A 22,316-nucleotide genomic window follows, 5' to 3' on the forward strand; every position below is an offset into this window, starting at 1 on the left:
AATGAGTTTATTTTCTCAAGGTTCTCTTACCCGAGTTTCTAATTCTATCTCTAGTTATTCTCGTTACAAAGTAAGAATCCTCATATCCATAATCTAGTCTACACCATCCTAGGTGAAAGTATCTTTTTCATTGCCAATAATGTATTCTAGTGCATCAACCTTGCTGACTATTGTCTATTGCTAAGGGATGATTTGTTTCCAGATAGCATATTCTAGTTACTTGTCTTCCCTACACATTATACATTTCTTAAGGTTGATTTGAGCTTGGCTTTATAAGATTAATAAATTTCAATTGTTGTTGACCTTACATGTTTTCATTAAATTCATCCTTACAGACCACCATATTAAAACTTATTGAGAATGTGTATGATATCATCCTATTTGAAGGAATGCTTTCATCAAATTTTACTATACAACATAAGGGAAGGAGTTATTTGAGCCTTTTTAATAGTTCTAAGGGGCTGCATATTAGTCATGCCCAAACATTGTATTAACTTATTTGGATAAGATTATGATTTAAGTTTTTAATTTGAATTGCATTACTAGAATGGTTGACAATAGGTGGTAGAGAACCTAACAAAGGTCTTTGGGGATCTCATGATTTAGTACATTTCTTGATACAAAATTACACACAAAACTCTTCATAAAGCACAAGTCTTAATAGAAATCTTCATGTCATTGAAAATGGGTACCCAAAGAGGTTACTCTTGTGAGTATTAGGTATATGTCATTAAAAAAAGGGAAAATGATTCACCATGTCCTTAGGGGTATTTGTAGGGAAAATCTCATTTTTGTGTCAACCTTCCTTATTGTTTAGTTGTCAATGATGTAACCTTTTTCATTATTTTTTATTGGCATTTAACTATATCAAGTATTACTTATAATGATATTCTTAGCAGTATTGGTGCTAACGGCCATCAATAACATGTATTTTGTATTCCTTAATAACACACATGCACAACATCATAGATGAGATTTTTAAAGTGATTATTACTAAACATGATAAATCTTAACTACTTTTGGGTCAACCAATAGATATGATTAGATACTAGCATCCATTTACATATTTAGTGATCAGCTGATAGAGAAAAGTTTTATATCAATGATTGATATATAAATAGAAGAATTGTAAATACTTGGATATATATTATAATTAATTTACATAGTTGCAATCATTATAATAGGAAAATTGTAAGGCTATATATTTTTCATTATACCAATGAAAGAATCATACATTGGTATAAATAAAAAAATGCAATCAATGTGTATATTGATGAGTGCTCATCAACTCATCTTTTAATGAAAGAAATTTTCTCAAGGTTTGTATCTAGGTAGTAAGATAGCCTAATAGCGAGCCACCTTTTGTATTTTTCAACATGTTACACAATACTAGTGAGCTAATACTCTCACATGGTTTTCCCTACTTTGGGTGTCCATGAAAAAAATACTAGTGTTGTGTGTTGTGTTTTGTACTTTAAATTATTATCATATCAAAAAGTAAATATATTAGATCATAAAATAATTAACTATTTTAATTAAGTTAAGGGTGTTTTGATTGACCCCTACAATCTAAGTATAAAAGATGCCAAATAATTAATATCCAACCCAAATGCTTTCCAAAGGTCTAGCCACTCAAAGAAGATCTTGGAGAGTGAATCCATGACACCACCATTTGTAGTGGATGAGAATAAAATCTGATCAATATTTTAAGATCTTGAATTGATTACAGATGAAATAAAAATTTTAGTGGAAAACATTCATTTCTAGATAATGATCTTGTAGTCAAAATTGGAAAGAACAAATCCATAAATTCAATATATGACACAAAGAAGTTATTAATGAGTTGAAAATAGAAAATGAAACCAAAAATAATATGAGATCTAGTCTTGAAGAAAGATATTAACAAAAGAAACTACTGAATAAGTCAAACAAGATAAAACTAATGAAAATAAGATTTAACAAGAGATCTAATCTATTAAAAGATCTATAGAAACAAAGAAAATGAAATGCCTAGTTCTGAGTAGGATGAAATTGTAAATACTAAAATATTACCAAATGATAAGAAAGTGGTGCAGAAGCACCTATTCATTGAACGTCTTATGAACAATTTAATATTTAATACATTTTTAAACATTATTTCAACAATATGTAAGGTCATAAATACCATTTGAAATTCATTTAAATCATTATCTAAGGCTATAAAAGACACTAAAATCATAGAGACCTATAAGGTCTTGAAACGGTCAAATATTGTCCAATCACTCAAATGTATAAAAATAGAGTGGAATTGATATAATTTTAGTCTCATTTTCATTTTTTTTCTTGCTTTAGAGGTTTAGGGAAGGGTTTGAGTCATTTGAACAATCATTGTAAAAGTTGATCAAAAGTTATTAAAGTTGTCAAAATAACCTTGGAACTTAATGACAAATTATTAAATGTTGTTTATAAGTCATTCTAGTTTTGTTGGATGGCTCACTATGATTCCAAATTGTATAAATTTAGCTTCTCAAACACAAATTTGGAAGTTGGATGAGTTTTAAGAAGGTTTCAGAATGGAAGAAAACTTATTTGAATTTTTATATTCTTGTTTTCTGAGTTATTTTTCCTTACATTTGTTTTATTTTTTAGCTGGTATGATGTCATGTTAAATACGACAGCTTATATTTTTAGAAAAAATTTATCAGTTATGTTAGTAAATAGATTTTTCCTTCAAAGAGAAATGCAAATAATGACTTGAGATGCCCAAGTGGAAGAAAAAAGCTACTAACAATTGGATGAGTTATCATTTATTAATAGCTCTCCTCTTAACTGAGAGGTACAACTCCCTCCTCGAAGATATTCAATGAATCAAATAATTTGATGTCTTTGACCTAACGACACAAAGATTTTCTAACATTTTCTCATCTCTATGGTAAAAATGTGATACTGAAGATTAAAGCTACAAAAAATAGAGAAGGAACAACTAATAGCCATAAGACCATTTATTCAATCCCCATTATGTCATAGAGAAAATATAGAAAAATATTATTTTATTTTGCAATCATGAATGACTATACAACTGCATTCAAAACATAAAAGAAGTAATTGTATGATTGACATTATTCCAAGAAATGAATATTCAAACCATACGATTTGACAAATATAAATTTCTATTCATTCTAAACACATAACAAGAAAAACCAAAAAGTTGGTCTATGTTTGGCTTTATAAGATTAATGAATTTCAATTCTTATTGAATTGACATGTTTTCATTAAACTCTTCCTTACTAACTACAGAATTACAAATTATTGAGAATGTATCTAATATCATCCTCTTTGAAGGAATATTTTCATCAAAAAATTCTATGCAACATAAGTAAAGGACTCATTTGATCCTTTTTGTATAGACAATGTTATAGGGATAATTCTAAGGGGTTGCATAGTAGCTATGGCCAAACATTGTATTAAGTGATTTGGATAACATTATGATTTAAGTTTTTAATGTGAATTGCATTAGTAGAATGGTTGGCAATAGGTGGTGGAGATCCTAACAAATGTCTTTGGGGATCTAATGATTGAGTGTTGAAAATAGATTGATACAAGTATGATAATGTGTTTCAATCATTATTTTGCCATTGATGTCAAACCTACTACTTGCTAGTAAGACAACTACTTAGATGATTTGACTAATATCATTTGTTTGATTGATGAAGAGGATTTGATAAAATGAGGTAACAAGAGAACCTAGAGTAAAGGTTGAGTTATGGTATGAAAAATTAATACAAGGATTAGTTAAGATAGTGATATTATAGTGCATTGATTATTTACTTAAGGTTACAAAGGATGGATACACTAATTAAGTTTAGGAGAACAAGTAAGAAGAATTGAGTATGCTAAGCTTAACAATATGCATAGTTAGTATCAAGAAATGTTAGTGTAAGCCAAGTAGAAAATTAGTTGGAGCTAAGAAAAGTCAAATTTTAGTGTATGCCAAGTGATACAATGTAAGCTAAGTAAAGTTTAGTTGATGCTAAGCACTAATAAAACTTTAGTTCATTTCGAGTAATTTTTTAGTAGATGTCAAGAAATGAAGTATGTGCTGAGCATTAGAAACAAGTTAATGTCATTGATATCATTATGAGAAAGATGAAAAATTTGATGAATATAAGATCACAAGGTTGATTTCTTGGATCATGGAAACCATGTGGATGATAAGCTTGATGATGTAGTGGCACAAAATTCAAGTGGAATAATTTTGAGGCAAATTCAAAGAGGTTAGAAGGAGAAGTTTCTAGAAGGGAATAAAATGAAGGATGGGTAGATTCATTTAATCCTACCTAATTCTACCTAACCCTAAAATGGATGATAGAGGATGAATGAAAAAAAGATCTTAATTTTCTATTTATAGAGATGGTTGGTTATAAGCAAAGGTTGTCATGTGTGAGAACCTAACAAAGACAAGGAGTTTAAAGTGTTGCTTCATTCAGTGACCAAAGAGAAGATATTTCTATTGGCAAGAAAAGAAGGAAGGCTTAAGAGTATGGATGCTTAAAGGGTGAACAAGCTATTAGAGTTGACATGTGTAAAAGCCAAGCAGAATGGAGGACTGAAATAGAGATCTGTAACCTACAAGTGTGCTGTAAATTGTTATGAGATCAAGCCTTACTATTACATTCTAATCATTGTACTAGTCTAGGGTAAATCCTTTGGATTAAGGTTGACCAAAGAGTCATTTGTAAATCCTTTAACCATGTGACATTCCAAGTGAATGATCTAAAATCCTTTGACAAGGCTCCCTCCTAATAGGTTGATTGAAATTGTAGTGCCTCTACCATTTGACTTTTGTAAGTCATCCTGATGGATGCAACCTTGCTAATCTTTTTTTGAGATGGGATCAAGATTGTGACCCTGAGTGGTCTACACCGTCGAGGTGTTTGGATTTATGTTTCTGTATTTTTTTCTTTGATTATGCTTTTGACTGATCTATGAGATTATGATGTGATTTTTGGTTCACTGAGGTTTGTGCTAGTGGTTACCAGGATCGATGTGGTATCATGAGGTTGTTCCGTGATTACCCTGAGATGCGTGCAGAGATTGCACTATGTTCTTTTACCATGCTACATTGGACTAGGTTCCTATAGCAGTGGTTAGTCATGTTTATGACTATGTTTGCTTATGCATTTTAAATTCATTTTTAATGCAGAGTAATCAATCTTTATTAAATGCATTAATGATTAGAAATGGATTGTTCATGTGGGATTATTTGGTTATGTGATGCAGACATTTACCTTGTTATATTTCTTATTGGAGAGATATTTGCTACTCATGTTATGTTTACATTTGAGAGGACCTGAAGGTCAGATGTTACACTTTGATTCTAGTATCATGGATTTTAGAGTACTATGTTGTTCAGTTAATCATATTGCATGTTGATGCCATTTTGAGATGACAGTACATCTATGATGGTATCTGGTTATATAACGTATTGGACCTATTTTTTGATTATGTTATGAGATGGATTCTACGCTATGGTTATTTACTTCATTCTTGTACCTTTACACTTTCTACGAATGTGAGTGATGTAAATGGATTAAATAGGTATTTTAATGCATGTTGCTTCGGCTATGATATTATTTGCCATTGCACTTGATCGTGTGTTTTAGTGTGCAAGAATTATATCCCTGGCAGTGGCACATGGAGTTAGTGATTCAGCTATTCATATTTACCCATGTCGTTCCTATATTGTTGACGTACCCTTATTTTTATTGTTTAGATCAAAACCTTCGATGATTAGTAAAACCGAACTCATTTGCATTATGTGATTAGACTAGTGAGTGTGTCTGTGCATATAGCAGTTCGCATTTGTCGTGAAAGTGTTAAGCGTTTTTCTATGTTTTTGGGGTTTTCGGGTTTTAATCTTTTCAAATTTAATTTTTGGTAGCTTTGCCTTAGGTGAAATCCTGTTGCGGATAATAACCTGTTTTCATTTGGGTCAATTCAAAGTTTAACTACTCCAGCTAGCTATTTTCCAGAATCGACTATTCACCCAAAAAAAAAGGAATAAGTATTGGAAAAGTGATTTCATAAATCACTTATCACAATTTGGAAATTGAAATTTGGAGAGCAATTTGGAAATCCTCTTTTGTAGGATTCTTATTTTGTTCATTCTGGGAGCTGTGAGTGTGGGATCTTTGTGAGGTTGGCCTCATTGGATTCAGCTCGAGGAGTTCTTGCTTTGCCGTCAGTTTCAACAGTTTTGGTGGATTGATTATTTTATCGTGCGGGTTTCGATTTCTGCCCCATTTTCCATCAGGTAGGGCCTTCCCGTTTTATTGGTTTTACTCCATTTTTGCTTTTGTTTCTTGTAGCTATATGTTAGGAGGATGAGAACTAGTGTTCCCCTCCGTTTCTGTTTGTTGGTGATGCCCAACTGCTCGGGTATGAACGTTTTCCCTATTTTTGGGATGAGGGTTTGGGATTTTATGCCGTTATGCTGGCCATTTTTGCATACGGTGTTCGATTCCATTTATTTTTGGATTTTTGGGGTTTTTGTGCCCAAAGGCCAAATGGGTTTTAATTTTGAAAGTTTTCCAAAATTTGAGGTTTTTACCTCATTTTGCGTGCCACCTTGTTTTCTTGAGTTTTCTTGGAACATTGTCATTCGTGGACCTAGATGATCCATTTGGATATTAGTCAAACCACTATTGCACCTTTTGTTGCATTCGGATGCGTGTCGCACCTGTACTCCCGATTTTGTGTTCGATGGAGTGATTTGTTACTTGTTGTTATTGTTTCTTTTAGACCTTTGCTTTTGTTTCATGAATGCTAGGATTCATGTAGAATCCATACTCTTGGATTGAGGCCGGTTGAGTAAGTTCATGATGTTTGGTCTTATTACATCATTGGGATTCGTGTAGAATCCATACTCTCAGATTGAGGTCGGTTGAGTGATTTTATGATGTATGGTTTTATTGGCTTTGGGATTTGTCTAGAATCCATCCTCTTGAGTTGCTTTCGGTTCGGTGTTTTTTTTTGCATTGCATTCTCATCCTCTCCTTGTGCATGATCTTCGTGATGGTGATGCGCTACACACGTGTACATCTGTCGGGTGACCTGCGGGGCTTGATCTCTTGTGGTACTTTCAAAAGTTGTGATCATTGGGGTTGGGTTGGGAGTTTTCATGCCTATGGGCACTCATCATTGGATGAGCATGGGTGGGGTAGGGTAGCATATGGAGGGGGCTTCTACCTCACAACCTGGTGATCATTGTGCACAGAGGGTTGGCGAAGGAAGCTTTAATTAAATGAAAAATAAATAAATATTGGGTGGTAATAATCTTAAGATAATAAAATATTTGGGGTGCAAGAGCCTTTCCGTTGAGGGATGTTGAATCTATGCAAGTCCTAGCTTGGGCTTTTTGATGCCAAGCGACTCTCCATGATGTTAGTCCCTACATAGTAAGCCCATTGAGGTGTCTAACCAGGACCTATAGTTTATGCATTATCTTTGTCTTGGTTTTAGTCATCATACTGCTTGGCATGAGTGTTAGCCATGGTTGTGGTGTTTTTGTGTGTTTGTGGTTGGATCAATATCTCCATTAGCACGGCGGGTGTGGACCTATGAATTCCACATGGTTGGGAGGCATAGCTACCTTCACCACTACTAGGGACTGGTGTACAGAGACGGTCTATTTTCCTAGTATGACTATATCTGGATGTGTCACTTGGTACTTTGGTATACGGAGTATGCTTCTTGTCATTTATGCTCTCATTATGATGTTATCATGTCTAGATGATGTTAGTTTTAACGCATTCCTCATTATGATGATTAGCATGTAGTAGATGATGTTATCTGATTACAGTTTTATCTTATGCTTACTACTAGCATGTTAGATTTTATTTACTTACATTGTAGCATGTTTAGTAGTGACGTCCCTATTATGACAGCACCCATGATTTGATCGGTGGCTTGGGATGTTATGCGCGGGGGATGGCTAGGGCCCATGATGGTCCTATGATGCCATTGATGGTTGGGAGGAACCATGTACTTAGTTGGTTATTTTGCTCATTGCAATGTTAACTATGTTATTGCGATGTTTCCTTTCTGTACTTTTTCCCTTCTCTATTTGGTAGATGGTTGGATTCTAGTGTTCTATCTTTCAATTACTCTATTATTGTTCAAGTGCTCTCACCTCAGAATGTGGATCTGGTACTCCCTGGTGTGGAGCTCTTTCTGTGTGTTTGGCCTTTTTTGAGTTTCTTGAAGTGTTTTTGTTCTCTATGGGTGACGTTTGTTCAGCATTGTGTGACACTGTTAAAGTATCGCACGCCCATAGAAAGAATGTCGTACGATACTAGAAAGTATCGCATGCATTACTGGAGAAGTATCGTACGACACTAGAAGATTGTCGCATAGCTTCATGAGAAATGTCACGTGATACTTTTCTAGTATCACACGCCTTCTTAAGAAGTGTCGCACGGACTACGGGAGAAGTGTCACCCTCGCTCAATAAAAAGTGTCACACACCCTTTGGTTAAAACCTGCGCGTGCCAACAGCGAGCACTTTTTGTAGTGTTCTGATCATTTTGAGAGTTGATTTGGATACCCTTTTGGGTGTTCTTCAAGCCTATGTTGTTGCATTTTGAATTCAGGAGGTTTCTTTTGAAATTCAATTTTTGGGTTTCTGTTGTAGTCCACTTTTTGTAGTGTTCTGATCATTTTGAGAGTTGATCTAGATACCCTTTTGGGCGTTCTTCAAGCCTATGTTGTTGCATTTTGAATTTAGGGAATTTTGTTGTAGTCCTTCAGGGTTTAAAATATATCATTTAAGTATAAGTTGACGTATATTTAATTCCTTCCTTATACTTAAGATATATTTTAATATATGCGATGATTCATTTGAGATGGGTTTCAAACCTCTACGAGCTAAGGTGTAGATTTTAGGAAAAGTCAAAGATTTAGAAATTCAAACTTAGCCAAATTTTAGGGCTTCAGGATTTTAGACTTAGCCAATTTCCAAGAGTCTGCTTATGTCTTTCAGCTTGGTAGGTCTTTTTGGTTTTCGTGGTTGTGTTCTGGTTGGTAGTGTCATTTGGAGATCCGTTGGTGCTTGGTTGTCTTTCAATCTTTCGTTGCAATCTTTTGGTTTGTGTAGGTTGTATCATGTGCACTTACACTTGTAAAAAAAAATTGATCTAGCTTGTTTTTCATCTTTGTTTCCAAGGATCTCCGGACAGGTCATTACAGAAATATTATAATTAGGTCACATTTAATAGTGTGCATTATAACCTTTAATAGGATTGGCCTTTCATAGGGCATCACTCTAGAAGAGTGAGAATGAGTAGCATGTTACTGGTGGTTTTTCCCAAATTGGGTTTCCTTTTAAAATCATTGTGTCAAATGTGTAATTAAATATATTATTTTTTATGCTTATATTTCTACAAATTTTATTTAATAGTAACCTACAAGTTTAACTGATTTTATGATCTAATGGATGCATGCATGGTGAATATGACTTATGGATGTGGGTTCACTAATCTATGAAAAGTTTTATTTGTACATCTAGACCTTAAAGAACTATTCCACCCTCCTCCCCACCCTAGTTATTCTAAATAATTTCAACATTGAGTACATTTCTTTATAAAAAAAATTGCATAAAAAACTCTTCATAAAAGACAAATCTTAAAAGAAAAGTTCATGCCATTGAAAATGGGTACCTAGAGAGGTGTTTCTTGTGAGTATTAAGTAGATGTCATTAAACAAAGAGAAAATGAGTCAGCATGTCCTTAGGGGTATTTATAGGAAAAATATCATGTTTGCATCAACCTTTCTTATTGCCTAGTTGTCAATGATGTAACCATTTTCATTATTTGGTATTGGCATTTAACTATATCAAGTATTAGTTATAATGATGTTCTTATCAGTATTGATGTGAATAGTGATCAACAACACATATCTTGTATTCCTTGATAACACACATGCACAACATCATGGATGATATTTTTAAATTGATTATTACTAAACATGATAAATCTTAACTATTTTTTGGGTCATCCAATAGATGATGAGATAGTAGCATCTATCTACATGTTTGGTTTTCACTTGACAGAGAAAAGTTTTACATTGATGATTGTTGGATACATAGAAGAACTTCATAATACTCAAATATATATTTTAATGAATTGTTATAGGTGAAATAATTATATTAGGAAAATTGTAAGGCTATATCTTTTTCATTGTACCAATGAAATAATGATAGATTGATATATACATGGAAAAATTCAATCTATGCATATAATGATGTGTGCTTATCAACTCATCCTCTTATGAAAGAAACTTGCAAGGTTTGTATCTAGGTAGTATGACACCCTAATAGGGAGCCACCTTTTTCTTTATTCAACATGTCACACAATACTAGTGAGCTAACACTCTCACATAGTTTTCCCTACTTTGGGTGTCCATTAAAAAATATTGGTCTTATGTGTTATGGTTTGTACCTTAAACTATTATCATATCAAAATGTAAATATATTATATCATAAAATAATTATCTATTTTAACTATGTTAAGGGTATTTTGATTGACCCATACAATCTAAGTATATTAGATGCCAAATAATTAGTATACAACCCAAATGATTTCTAAATTTCTAGTCACTTAAAGAAGATCTAGGAGAGTACATCCATGACACCACCATTTGTAGTGGATGACAATAATTATTATCAATATTTTAAGATCTTGAATCAATTGGAGATGAAAGAAGAATTTAACTAGAAAATCTTCAATTGGACATAATGATCTTGTATTCAAATTTGGAAAGAGCAATTTCATAAATTCAATACAAGATACAAGGAAATTATTAATGAATTTAAATAGAAAATTAAATCAAAACTAATATTAGATCTAATGTTGAAGAAAGTCATTAAGAGAAGCAACTCTTGAATAATTTTATCAAGAAAAAGCTATTAAAAATAATATTTAACAAGAGACCCAATATATTGAATCAAATCAATTGAAGATCTATAAAAATAAACAAAATAAATTTTCTATTTTTGAGAAGTAGGATGGAATTTTAGACACTAAAAGATTACCAAATGATAAGAAAGTGGTGCAGGAGCACCTATTCATTAAATGTCTCATGAATAGTTTAATATTTAATATTTTTTTTTAAACATTATTTAAACAATATGTAAGGTCTTAAAAACCATATGGAATTCATTCAAATCATTATGTAATGCTATTAAAGACATTAAAATCATAGAGACCTACAAGGTCTTGAAAAGGTCAAATATGGTCAAATCACTTAAATGTATAAAAATAGAGTGGAATTGATATAATTTTCATCTCAATTAATTTTTTTTCATGTTTTAATGGTTTAGGGAGGGTTTTGAGTGATTTCAAAAATAATTATAAAAGTTGATCAAAAGTTGTCAAAATTATCAAAACAACTTTTGCAACATAATTATAAATTATTAAAACTTGGTTATAAGTAGTTATAGGTTGTTTGGATGACTCAATATGGTTAAAAATTGTATAAATTTAGCTCCCCAAACATGAATATGGATGCTGAATGAGTTTTAAGAAGGTTTTGGAATCAAGGAAAACATATTTTTGAAGTTTTATATTCTAGTTTTCCGAGATATTTTTCCTTACAATTGTTTGATGTTTAAGTTGGTATGATCTCATGTTAAATAGTAAAAATTTAATATTTAAAAAAAAAAAATTCAGTTATATTTTATTTATTTCAATTTTATTGTGATTTTTAGAAGTTATCATTATTTTGGTGAAGACATGTTTGAATCTATCCTAGGTTTCAGTAGTTTTTGAAGAAAATAATTTACTTTTGTTTCACTAATTGGGTTTATTTATAAATTTAAGAAAATGTATGTGATTAATTCATATTAAATATCATGAAGTATATTAATTTAGGAATGTTATGAATTTTTTTTGAAGGTTTTCAATTTCTCCCTAGTTTAATAAATTGGCTAGAAGATTGCAAAATGTCTTTGTTTATTGGAATGATTGAGAAAAGTTGTGAATGTGTATCCCTACCTTGATATCATATTGGTATTAGAGCCCAAGAGGTTTGAATTTTTTTTAAATTTTTTTATGTCTTTTTGTATAGGTTGAAGAGAGATCCTCGATAGCAAAAGACTAGGCTGAGAGATAAAAGAGAGGAAATGCCTAAAGATAGACATCAAATAAAAGAAAAATCATGGTGAAAGAGACTTCCTCGAGAATGAATTTTTTTTCTTGAGAAAGTAATTTGTGGTAATTTGTAGGAGATGGATTCAAAAAGAAGAAGCAATAGTTAAGAATGAAAAGGAAAGAAGAAGAAGAGAGGAAAGGGAAATTTTTTTTAGAGAAGACAGAACAAGAGTGGAAAAAGTAAAAGGAATACTTGAAAGAATTAAAAAATAGAATTATAGAAAAATAAAATTTACTAATAAAGATATGGATAAGATATATATTAAAGAAGATCATTTAAAATAGGAGAAAAAAAAGAGAGGATAGAATAAGTAAAGGAGGAAGAGTTATTTGTGTAATATGCAAGTTGAACACATTGAGGACTATGAAGACTGATATTGTTGACTAAATTGATAGTGATAGTGTTGAGGTATTTGTAGAGAAAAATAACATCGATGAACAAAGAGTAGAGAGTTTTTATATATATGATGGGAGTGATGATAAATGGAAATAGTTACAAAGAAGATTTGAGAAAGATAAAAATTTTATGATTGATTTTGATATTAATCAATTGATTTTTATTCAAAATTTATTACTATAGTGATTTCAATGCATGTGATGAAGATATTATATTATAAAGACAATAAATATTTTATTAATAAGGTCATATTCTTAGAGAAAAAGATGAAAAACCAAAAGTGGAGACCTAGAAAAGATCTTTGGAAGCCCACTTCCAATGGACTTGGAAAGCTTTCAAGGTCGATAATCTAGTATAGGAGCACCTATTCATCAAATATCTTATGTATAATTTAATATTTAATACTTTATTTATCATTATTTATAGGACATTTAAGGTCTTAAATACCAATTCTAATTCATTCAAAATAATTTTGTAAGTGTAGTAAAGACATTATATTCACAAAGACCTACAAGGTCTTGAATATGTCAAATATGGTTTAATAACTCAAATGTAAAAAAATAGAGTGGAATTGATATAATTTTAGTCTCAAATTCATCTTGAATATGTTTTTTTAAGGTTTAGGGACGGTTTTGAGCTATATTAATAATAATTATAAATGTTGATCAAGAGTTGTCTAAATTATCAAAATATCTTTTGCAACTTGATGATAAATTAGTAAAAAATATTTATGAGTAGTTGTAGATCAATTGGATGGTTCATTATGATTCCAAGTTGTATAAATTTGTTTGCTAAAATACAAATTTTTTTGTTGGGTATTTTTTAGAAGGTTTTAGATTGGAAAAACACTTATTTTTGAAGTTTTATATTCTATTTTTATGAGTTAATTTTCCTTAAATTTGTCTAACATTTTAGTTGGCATGATATCATGTTAAATAATATAGGCCTAAAAATTATAATTTCAAAAATCTTAATAAATTATATTCCTATTTTTTTAATTCATTGTGATTTTTAGTAGTTATGGTTATTTTTTATTTATTAAATAGTATCCAAAATAAGGAGGGCTGACCTTGTAGTACAAAAGACTAGATAACAGCTAGTAGTTATGCTTGCTCTAGTGAAAACATGTCTAAATTTGTCCCAGGGTTAGTAGTTTTCGAAAAAAAGTGGTATACTTTAGTTTCACTAATTTAATTTATCTATAACTTCAAGAAAATGTTTGTAACTAAATCTTGTTCAATCTCACCAAATGAATTAATTTTATTAACTCATTTAAGAAAGCTTAGAATTATTGTCTAAATGCTTCAAATTCTACCTTAGTTCAATAAATTGGGTAGAATATTATAGAATTTTTTCATTTATTTGAATGATTGATTTTTTTTTAAAATGTGAATCCTAGCCTTTACATCATATTGGTGTTAGATCCCAAAAGGTTTGGACAAAATATATTTTGTGTTTGTGTGCTTTCCTTTTATTGGTTATTTATAGAGAACCTAGATGCCAAGAGACTAGGAAAAGAGAGAAAAGAAGCAAAAAGCCTAAGGATAGGCATCAAAGAAAAGAGAATGAAAAAAATTCATTTACATAGATGCTAGATCAAGAGTTGAAAAATGTACAAGAAGACTTGAAATAATTGAAACATGAGATTATGTAATAATTACATATTTACCAATAAAGATAAGGACTAGATGGATCATAAAGAAGATCATCCAACCGAGGAGAAGGAAAAAGAGGATAGAAGAAGTAAATAAGGAAGAGTTTATTGAATCTAACGAGCATTTTTTAACAAATTGATGACTCTAATGATTGAAATTGTTGACAAAGTTGATAGTGATAGTGTTGAAGTATTTGTAGAAAAAAATGATGTTGACGAAAAAAAAGTAGAGAGCGATCATATGTATGATATGAGTGATGATAAATGGGAAGAGTTACCAAGATTATATTAGGACAAAGATGCAAATTTTATGAATGATTTTAATCCTAGTCATTTGATATTTGTTTATAAATTTGTTACTATATTAATTTCAATGTGGGTAAAAGATTGTAAAGGGAATAAATCTTTTCTTAACATAGTCATATTCTTAGGAAAAAGCATTAAGAGACCCAAAGCGTAGATGAAGAAAGGGTCTTTATAAACCCATTTCCAAGGGACTTGGAAATTTTTCAAGGCTAGCAATATGGTGCTAGAGAACCTATTTATTTTATGTCTAATACATAATTTAATATTTAATACTTTATTCAACATTATTTCAAGGATATGTAAGGTATTAAATATTGTTTGAGATTCATTGAAATCATTTTGTAAGGCTATTAAAGCCATTAAAATCAATGGCCTACAATGTCTTATAAATGTCAAATATGGTCAAATAGGTCAAATATATAAAAATAGAGCATAATTGATATAGTTTGAGTCTTAAATTCACTTTTATCATTTTTAGTGCGTAGTTACTATTTATGAAAACTTATTATTTTCTGTAAGTTAGACATATGAGTTTAGAATGCTTTGATTTTACAAGTAGATATTCATCTTTGTTATTTCAGCCTCCTAGTGGAGCTGCATTGTCATATAATATGTATTACAGACACTATTGAGTATTTTTTTTTGTTGAAAATCTTGTAGCTCAAATTTGAAGGTCGCAGAGACTATAGAATGATGTCAAACCCTGCCTAATGGTACTAACATTTTTAGAGCACTCTAGATTAGGAGATGATATTCCTAAAAAGTATTTAGTGTTGTGAATTAGAGCTATGGCTTGAAAATTACGACCTCCAAAAGTTGGTGTAGGTAGAAATATAATTTGAGCCAAAATTATATAATAAATATGAAAATAATAAGTATTCAAGGGTTATTCAATGTTAAGGGTTAGGGCTAAATGTCTAGAATCTTCCCAGGTGGTGGAAAATTTTCCATATAAAGAAGGCTCATAGTTTTTTCTAGACTAGATTTTGGTGGTAGTTCATGGATCTATATTAAAATATATTGTAAAGAAAGCATTCATGTTGCTTTGCATATTGTATTTCTGAAAATTAATAATTTCATACTTTTGGTGATAGTAAGAAACCTATTGGTGTTTTGAAACAACATAGTTCCAAATTACCTCGATGAGAACAAGATATATCTAGGGGCAACTAACTCCCATCATTAACATACCCTTTCAAATACCAGGCCAACTATAAGGCTTTGACCCTTCTTCTACTTCAAGCTCTGCAAAACCTAGGAGGGTTGACCTCAGATTCAATTTATATGGTACTAGTGCTAAACATATTATTGAATCTATTAACAAAATATTTAGCCCTTATTTCTCCTATTGACTCATGCAATAACATAGATTTACAATAGCTAAATGCAAGACAATGTAATTCATAAGCTGAGTAAGGGAATCCTTTTCAATTCTTCAACATAAAATATAAAGATGATTTCAATTTGATTTGATTTTATGTGGGTGGGGAGAGTGGATGAAAACCAAGTATGGACAACAAACTAATGCTTCTGTGGCTGATAAGTGCCTCATCCATTAGGCAATTCACAAATCTCTCTCATGCATTTTGGATATCTAAGACACATATCCTATGCCAAGACTCTAGATCTATCTATTTACCTTGGAAATTGGATATCAATGTTCAATCTAAATCTTATTCTTAATGGACATCCTCCTCAATAAACATGCAACCTTGTTGATTTCCCTAAAGCATTTACATAACTCCTTGAATTATAAGCAACAATGAAACAACATACAACATTAAGGGACTACAACTATGATCTAGACCCATTGTTCAAAGATCATAAAACATTACAAATCACTAATAAAGGAGACAAGATTTAAAGTGAAACTCAATAGCTTTTGTTCTTTGCATTTATTTCCTTGAAATAATGCATGAAAATGCATGAAATTGACTCACAAAATACCAAATAAACTAGACTCTACAATATACATATATGCTGTCATACAAGAGAGAAAATGGTGGGAATGAGAAGTTGATGGGATGGGAAGGGGGTATCATAGCCAAAGTATAGCTTCATGGTCTGGAACCAACAAATCCTAGATACTTTCCATTTAGACTTCATCTATTCCATAAACCATTTCTACTTCAATTTCCAACACAAGACCTTTCTACTATTTTTCAATCCCAAAGATGAAAGACATAAAATACATTTATAGGATGAAAGACTTCCATTCTAACCTAGAGATATTTTCCATTTTTTTCTCTTTCTTTCCTAAAAGATTTAATTCCTCAATCATGACTCCAACCTCAATCCCGAAATTCATCATAGCTAGAAAATATAACATTCTCAAAACTAAAAATTGGAGCCAAATTATACAAGAATGGCATAATATCCTTAAAACTAACCCAACAAACCTTTTACCATGTGTTTTTATCAGGCCTATAATTGTATTTCCAATTTTTGTTGATTTCACTAAGAAGGCTAAAATTTTACATTTCTACCTATATCTTGAATCAATGACCACTTGCGCTAAAACAAACTTTGAACTTAGAAAGTTCTTCTTCTCCTAGTTTTGTCGATATAAAATATTCTTATATTTTCTTATCAATAACTCCTAGAATACCATTTTGAAAATCATTCCTCTGCAATGGTTTTGTGACTGAATAATTATTTTTCAAAAACTTAAAAATTGCTAAAGTTTTAACTTTAGTTTGAAAAAATGTTTTAAACTTGACATTTAAAAAATATTTTATTTTTCCTCACCCTTGAATTTTGAGTTAACCCTGCTTGATCGAGCTAGCATGTGGCAGCACCTGATTGGGTTGCTTGTCTACCTAGTCAACTACCACCTCATTGCTCTATCAACACTTTACCTACAATCACCACATCACCACCACATGGTACAACACTATTGGTCCAAAGGTCGCTTGTACCATGTCATTGTTGACTCGGGCCATTGCTACAGGACAACTTGGCACTTCCCCACATTATAGTTAGCAACTGTTGACTGTGCATGCAAGAATACACCTTTACGACAAGTGACACATTGTACCAGATGTCACCTACTAATCTATCACTTTCCACCTTATCCCTAATTGGGGTTGTTGACATGTATCATGTAGGTGCTTTCTCACGTTAATCAATAGGATACTGACTGTGCATGAGGGGATACACCTTCGTGATATGTGTCCCCTATGCCATATCAACATGTACGAAATGTGTGCCAGATTGAAGGTCTATCTAACACTTGTCATCTCTTGGTTCATTGTTCTAGCACCACGTGTCATTTTTTTATTGGTTAGAAGGACTCCACATCATTTGACACTTTCATTGCACACTTTCTTCAAAATTTTACCTACTATCACCATCTGGCCACATGTGGGCCCCTTAACGTATACTTTCCCTACCTTTGAAAAAGCTTGTGTCTTAAAGACACTTAACAATATAGTGATTGGGTATATAAAGAAATAAAAATCATTTCAGCTGCTGAATGTTGGACTATTTCCTATGATAAATTCAATTGTTCATCATTTCTCATGCCTTCTCTTTGCCCTTTGCAATAGGAAAAAGACAAATGAAGCCCCTACAAATAGCCCAATCAACCCATGTGACCAAGGCACATAATGAAATAGATCAGAGTACTCATTATCAGCCATAGATCTAACAAGCAACCCATCAACAAGAACAAGCTCATACACAACACAACTATCAACACAGAGGCTGAGAAGACAACTATTATTTTTAGTTCCATAACCATTAATACACCCACCAACAATAATATCATTGAGCTCAAGAAACACTTGGGGTGTGAATCCAACCCCAAAAATGTAGTACTCACCTCAGAAATGCAAATTATGAGCTCACATTTTATGAGATTCCACTTTGTATTGACCCAAAAAATGTTCCTCAATTGCAAGAGATCAACTTCAAATCAATGCAAGCATTTTTTATCGGAGCTCTACATGGAGACATTGAAATATCAAATTCAAATCAAGTGGCACAAAGTCCATCACATCGTAGGTATAATCTTCTGTTAATGATCAAATTTTTTACCTCCAAAAATAAAGTTTGTGCCATCTCATTCTGCTTCAAATGTGGTTTGACTTCAATTTCACATTTGTAACTTGGGTGGTTTTAAACTTTAGCAGCAAGGTCTCCCCTGTGGCTACTTTAATAGATTGCTTTTGCGTAAAGCTCCCTTTGACCTTCAACTCCTTAGGCATGGGAGTACCTCTTTTCCATCTTAGTATAAGATGCTACATAGAAGAACTTCACTATATTATACCCAAAAAAATATCAAATCTCTCTAATCTAAGGACATCGAGATTAGATTAGATCCCACTCTATACTAAAGTGAATGAAATATTAAATGTTGAACACACCAACAATATGATCAATCTCAAGGAAATCAATTCATCATACTGAAAGTAATGCTTTAATAGGAATTCATTTGATTGTACTTGAATTATCTTTAAATCCAATGAGAAAATTGTTTAAATTTTCTTCCAGAGTATCTTTGACAATGCCCATTAAAGTTTCAAGAACAAGTTGCCCATAATTCAAGATTCTCTTTAACAAGGTGCCAACACTATTTAGATTATCTCAAGTTCATAGGAATCAAAGAGTCAAAATCATTATGACATTTTTTCTCCCCCTTTTAATTATTTTAAAATCCCAATGCCTCATTAATCAGCCAGAAATAGTAGGGCCCCAAAGTGGGTCTCACTTAAAAAAAATTATTTTCAAATACTTAAACTATCAAAGTGATCCAATTGTCACCAAAAACTAATTTGAAACAAATTCAACCACTGGAAACATTGTTAGAACTCATTTCCACCTCTTTCTAAAAATTATCAACTTTGTGCCAACAAGTCCTTTGACTGGCTAAAAAAATTGACAAAAACACTTGATTGGGCTCTGAAGTCAATCACACTGATTCATTCGACATTCTTACACCATGTTGAATCTCATCCCATTATTAATCCTCAGTCAAAATATAATGATTGTCAAATTAGCCCTTTTGGAACTACCTGCAAGCAAACATGTTAGAAGACTACAAAATGCATTCGGACTTGGCTTTGAAAACTAGGCAAACTGACACTTGGGAAAATGAAAACTAGGATATTAGTTCACTATCATTTAAACAACATCAATCTATGATTAGGGCTCATGATGAATAACAAGATACATTTGGTGAGTGATCAAAGTGGGCTACTCAGAATTTGAAGACTGGAAGCACTAGGACAAAGCATTTTTTGCAAATGAAATTGACCTGGGAAATTGTGTAGATGGATGCATCAAGACTTGAAAATGGTAACTCTTAAAGTATTTGTAGATTCAAACACAGTGGTACAATCAATTCAATCTCATCTATCACACATCTTGAGTTATAACATCTTGAACAGGTGTACGAAAAAATCTACCTTTCTTGACACTAGTAAAAAGTTATAAATTGCATTAAAAAGCTTATCAAATAGATGCCTCATAAGCTCAAAATTAAAACATAGAAAGTCCCTAACCTCTAAAATACAATGCAAAAGGAATTTTCTCATTTTTGTCAATCGGGTGAATGTTATAACAAGTCAAATAGAGCATCCCATAATTTTGAACAATTCACATCAGCATGACATATAAAAAATGACCAATTTTGAGGGATTTGAAACCTAGTCAAATAGATTCAAAATGACTCAAAATATGAAACAAAAGATCTCTATATGGACACTAAACACTCCCAAAGTAGTGAGTCGTGAAACATTACTAGGTGCGAGATATTCAACTACAAACAAGGCCTCCTGTCGCTATTTGACACTTAGGCAGAATATAGAATTGGACATTGCTCAAAATAGGACTTCACAGAATGGGTCAGAAAGGAAATTTATCTTCATGAAACACATATACTTTTTGAGTGCAAGGTGTTAGAAACATTAAACACCTTTTAGGCCTAATGAGTATAGCTAGGTACGTATGCATCAAAAACCACTTAATGGCTTAAATTTTTCAATGGTATTCAAAATCAAGGCTTCAATTTTGAGTCCCAACAATGGGTCTTTCTACAAATGCATGTCCCTTGTAGGCATGACAAGGACTCAGATCTCTAGAAGAAGTAAACCACACACTTGACAACAAAACTCCTCTCAAAAAACTTTATTGAAAACAAAAACAACTACTTCTACTATGTACAAACAATGACCCCAGGCCACTGAACTTCAACAATAACTTTTACCTCTATTATATATTTGGTTTTCATCTAAACTTTCATGAGTTAAGCTGGAAATACTTCTACTATTAGTTTCACTAGTTAGATTAGCATTATGAATCAACTCACTTGGCAAAATTGAATCTACATCTTCACTTTCATAATGCGTATAAAAACTACAATCACTCTCAACAACTTGCTCATTATGAAAGTACTTATCAACATGCTCAAAAATATCAGACTCAAACTAAAAACTCTCTTCATGAAATGAATCATGCATTCCATCAGTCTTGAATATGAAAGCTTCATACTCAACTTGGGGAAAGGGATCACACATACCTTGAAATTGTGTATCCTTATGCATAACCAAAGAGTATTCACATGAGAAATCATTCTTATACTCACAAATATCATCAATGTTAGAATTTGAAACTAATCCACAACCCTCCAATGACTCTTTGAAATCAAGAAATGGATTAGTCATCATACTAGAGTATTCATCATGGAACTTGTTGCAAGGTGTATGCTGATTTTCAATAACAACTTAATCAAACACCTTGTTATCAACATCATGAGATGCAACATTATCATCATAATCACTATCATATCTAGAAGAAGAATAGTCTAATCTCTTTTAGTAGTAGGGCAATGTATCACAATAGAATTCATCCTCAACTAAATTTGAACATTCCATGTGCTCTTCAAAAGGCGGGTTGACAACTCCATTCAAAGCTCCTTTGTAGATATTATAACAAGTGATGTATTGATCAATATCAAACTCCTCACCATATAATAAATTTGTGAAAACTTTGAAATCATTTCTAACAACACTGTCATGGACACTTTTAGCATGTCAAGAAGAAAAACTAGAATCATCACAAGAAGACACACCATTAACTCCATCGACAAAGCATGTAAAATATGAATCCATGATACTTGCATTGCCTTCATTAAAATGATTCAAATGTCCTGCAAACGAATCATATTTCATTTTACTAAAAGGTGTTGATGCATTAACCTTAGAATCATTTGCATAAATTGATGGTTACCACTACATATATCTTCAAGACATTCACCTACAGAATTAGGTAGTCTGTCCTTATAAATAATCTCTTTGTCCTTATATTGTGTGGAAAAATATTCTTCACAACTTTCAACCTCAACCTGACTTGTATAACTCTAAAATGGAACTTTACTTTCAGATTTAGAAAAGGAACTCATACTTTTACTTGCATAAGAGCACTCACTTCTGTCATTACTTTCTTCTTCCCAATTTGCATATGATTCACATGAAGACAAACATGTACTAGCATTGTCTTCTTCTTGACTTCAGTAATAATTCTCATCATTTTCCTCACATGACGCTTCTTCATAACATGTCAAATCAACAGCTTTACTTTCATCACTTGAAGGATCACTTTTAGCTTCTTCATCCTCATACTAAGATGAATGTCTCTCCACATCAAGGTTAACAATGTTCTCAATACAATAAGTACCATCAATAGGAGAAGGAATGAATGAATTTATATCTTGTATTTATAACTCATCATGTGAACTAACTTTATCATCTATTGTTGTGATATTACAAACATG

This window comes from Cupressus sempervirens, chromosome 10 (genome assembly GCF_028749045.1).
Source record: "Cupressus sempervirens isolate cs-2001-9-10 chromosome 10, ASM2874904v1, whole genome shotgun sequence".
NCBI lineage: Eukaryota > Viridiplantae > Streptophyta > Pinopsida > Cupressales > Cupressaceae > Cupressus > Cupressus sempervirens.